Source organism: Triticum aestivum, chromosome 7D (assembly GCF_018294505.1).
Source record: "Triticum aestivum cultivar Chinese Spring chromosome 7D, IWGSC CS RefSeq v2.1, whole genome shotgun sequence".
In the NCBI taxonomy this organism is placed as follows: domain Eukaryota; kingdom Viridiplantae; phylum Streptophyta; class Magnoliopsida; order Poales; family Poaceae; genus Triticum; species Triticum aestivum.
Window position 1 is genome coordinate 35,688,505 of NC_057814.1, and position 4,390 is coordinate 35,692,894.

Genomic DNA, 4,390 nt, shown 5'->3' on the forward strand with positions numbered 1-4,390 from the left:
TCTAGAAAAATGTTTATACAATGAAAACAATGTTCAGGTAATTCAAAAAAATGTTTCATACATTCAAAAAGAATGTACGTTCCATTTTTAGAAAAAAAATATTGGTTTCAAAATGTTTTTTGTGACATTTCAAAAAAATTTGTACAATGTCAAAAAATATTTCACTGTTCAAGAAATGTTTTTTATCATTCAAAAAAGTTTAATTTGTATTTCAAATATGTTTAACATATGTTGGAAAAATGTTTAAAACGTTTAAAAAAATGTTAATCATGTATTTTAAAATTTTGAAACGTGTATGAAAATATTTTAGGTGCATACCAAAATTTGTAACATGTATGAAAAACTGACATCAAAACATATATTTGTAAAAATGTTAATTATGTATTTATAGAAAATTAAACATGTACAGAAAATGTTCCTACTGTATACGAAAAATATACATTGTGTGTGAGGAAAGGTAGACACATATTGAAAAAAGAAAACATTAAAGTGGAAAAAGCCAATCAAAACCGAAAAGCAAAATAGAAAACCGAAAAAAGAACAAAGAAACCCCAAAAGGAACTGAAGATAGAAGAAAAGATATATCCTGGGGAAAACACAAGAAAAAACTTGCTACAACAGTGGAAAAACAAAAAAAAGAAAAAGAAACTACTGCTACAGTATTGGCCGGCACAGTAGCGGCTGCTCGTAGGCGATTTCTAATAGGAACCGTTACAGGCGAGACATAGTTTACGCGGGTTACATGGTAGGATGATGTCAGGGAGGCAAGTGAGAAGTGGACCTCTATATTTGTGAGTTCTTCCATTTATATTAGACCGGTATTGTACTCTCAGCCCAGAATCAACTAACCTTTTTGAGAATCTGAAAAGCCATTTGGCCCAGTTCTTTTAAGGACTGCTCCAATAACCTTCTAAAAGACGCCCACCCATTTGTAGGTAGCAAACATGACCCGGTTTTGCGAACCTTCTAGAAGGTTTGTGACTGATTTTTCTTTGCTTTAACAGTTTGTTTGTTTTTCTACTTTTTTATTTTATTCATAATTTTATAAACTGTTTGAATTTTTAAAATTTCTGCATTTCTAAAAATGTTTGTGTTTTCAAAAAGTATTTGAAATTTCAAAAATTGTTTGTTCTAAAAAAATATATTTTGAAAAAACTTTAGGGTAAAAAAATGCAATTTTAAAAAGAGTTCTTGTTTAAAAAATGTTCTTGTGTTTTTTAAATGTTTGTTTCAAAAAGAGTTCAAAATTCAAAAATTATTCTAGTTTTTTTTTAAAATTCAAATTGAAAAAATGTTTTACAATTTCTGAAGTTTTGATATTGGAAAAAGAGCCTATGCTGATTCGGGTTACAGATATCACCATGTCAAGAAGTCCAACAACGACACATGTACCATGATTGCAAAAGTGAATCTTCTTCTTTACGCATGCGCATATTACTTGACTATTCTACCTTCTGCACATTTTAGGTTTGAGCCAAACGGCGCACGTGCAATGGAGGAGGTCATAGGCTCCAGAAAAAGTATGCGATCTGCGAGATAAGCATGGAAGAGAAGAACAATTGTTCATGTCGCTGTTCTTTTGATTAGGGGAATACAGTAGCATGGTTATTGGAATGTAGGTGTGGGGTGCGTACGGAGGTCTTATTACCAAGGTCGCTATAATTGATGAAGTGACATCATGATCTTTATCAAACTGGTTTAGCCGCCTCATGGGAGTGTGGCCTATATGTCCTATGAGGAGAGTCGTCGAGAGTGGTGCTCAACGCATGCATTTAGAACGTCGCCGCCTCCGAAGTCCCACGAATCCCGATAGTCTGAGTCGTACAAGGTACCTCAGACTTTGAATATCGGCCCCTTTCGAACCCTGGTTCTATGGGGAGGGGGGAGGGAATGTCTCTCCTCTCGAGTTTATTCAACTATGATGAGTGATTTTAAACCTATAAATGACCAAGACGACCCTTGGTGAGGTGAGGATTTGGGAAGGTAGAATGAGGTAATATTTGCTCCTTAAGAGTCCATGGGCTTCTAGTGGAATAAGAGGAAATGGCAGAGAGAATCCCCTCCACCTTCTGGATGCTCTCTTCTTGGGCTTGGGCTTATATTTTCTACTTTGCCTTCATCTCTAATTTGGCATTTTTCTTTTCTCTCCTTTCTTTGACTTGTTGGTCATGAAGACTTGTGTTGACTGTCCATAGGAATGCCTTGCAGAACTTAGGTGAGACCTCCGATATAGTTAAGTCATTCCCTCAATATATGTTAATGTGTAAAAATGTTAAAAAGATGGAGAAAAAATTGGGTAAAAAGAAAACAAAAAATAAAAAAAAGATAACTAAGCAAAGACAAAAAGAGAACGAAAAAACATGCCAAAACCCAGGCTGAGCTAAAGGCATCTCCAACGCTAACCCCCAAATCCGACACCGCATCCGTCTGCGGACCGGGGGAGGGGGGAGCAGTCCGCGGACACTGGCGCGGGAGCCGGCCATCCAACCATAGTCGCACACATTTCAAACCTGATTTCAACTAATCGAAGGAATTACATCAAACCATGCAATTTTCATATAAACCAGACAAGAACATTTATATTCTGGACATATTTCAACAAAATTATATAGGACTAGGCTAGACTATTCTAACCTAGTCTATTGCAAGCCGCGGTGGAGCCCCATTTCCACGACATGTCTTCCCCATGTCTGGCATCTCATTCATCGGGCTGCGGCAAGCCCCGGGGGGACGTGACTCCGTGGAAGGGGAAGATTATCCTCCACTTCCATGAAGCACATATCAAAGGTGATTTTTGGGATGGGGGAAGACGGTCGCCGTGGCCTACGCCCTTGCGAAGCGGGCAAGTCATCGTCTGTGTAACCCAGCGAGGCGGTGGTGGTGGCCTTCATGGGACCCAAGCGGCGGCGACTTATCATGGTCTACTTGGTGCGGCCGATGCGGAATTGGCAACGTTGTCGTTGGTGCCCTAGTCAAATTCCTCTGCCGCCGCGTCAACCTCCGCAAACATGGCTTGTTTCTCTGCCTACCGGACGCGTTGCCGCCATCACTTGCGATGGATTTGCCAGGAGATTGCGTTGACCAGCCTGGACGTGCGAGGACGGCCTGGCGATGACGGTGGTGCCGGCTCCGGAGGCCAGCCTGATTCCAGCTAGCTTGCCGGGCAACCTAGGCCACTGCAATGCTAGAGAGCTCCTTTTGCTTGCCAGAGAGGCGGTCTCACAAGACTTTGGAGCCGGAGGCCATGACGGGTTTGGTAGAAGGAGGAGACGGAGAGCGGAGGTGTGCTGTGGTTCTTGCACGGCGCCCCTGGCCACATCTAAATAGCGGCGGATGCGAGGTGACAACCGAAGAGGTGTTTAATGTCGGCCGACACAGGGACGGATGTGTGGCGCTCGAAGCGCCGGAGTAGGTTCCTCGGTACACGCACTAATTTAATGGTGGTAGGCGGGTAGACGGGCGCCGTTTCAATGTGAAGAGAAAGCGTGCGCAGCGGGTGACACTCTCGGCCGGTGCGCCGCTTTAATGTCTGCTCCAGTGAGTGTCCACGTCCGCTTCGGGCTAGCATGAATGGGGAGCTGGTGCTCTAATGGGAAAGAGCGTGGGCGAGGGAGAGGTTTCTGGGTGGATCAGGTTTGAACGGTTACGGACGGTTTAATGGTTGTTGGGGATGCCTAGGTAGGTGCACATTATGGCGCGGTGACTATTTGATGCGACCATTGGACGAACCATCACAACCATTGGACACACTGCCCTTGTCGGATCGGTCATCACCTCTCAAGCGGTCTTCTCCATAATGCCTCTCACTGTGCCGCAGGGAACACTGCATAATCTCAACAAGGTTGAGAGGGCCTTCCTATGGTCTGGTTCGAACAAGATGACTGGTGCAAAATGCAAGGTCACTTGAGACGTGGTCTGCAGGCCGACGAGTTAAGGAGGCCTTGGGGTCCTCAACACTGATAAGTTTGCTCGGGCTTTAAGGCTAAGGTGGCTCTCGTACGAATGGAAGGAGCCTAACAAGTTATGGGTTGGATTAGGCAACCCTTGCACCAAGGAAGACCTGAATTTCTTCTATGCCTCGACCAAAATCATCGTCGGCAATGGTGCTAAAACACCTTTTTGGGACTCCCCGTGGCTTCTTGGTCGCAAACCCATGGATGTCGCCCCTCTTATCTTTGAAGCCTCCATAAAGAAGACTTGGAAGCTGCGGGAAGCACTTCGACGGAACGCTTGGATGACCCACATCAAGCATGACACAGTCGTCTCCGCCGTCCATGTCCGGGAGCTTTTCTCGCTTTGGACACTTCTGCGCAACGTCCATCTTGACGACCAGGTTGAGGACGACATTGTCTGGAAACATGCGGTTGATGGGATATACTCGGCGTCCACC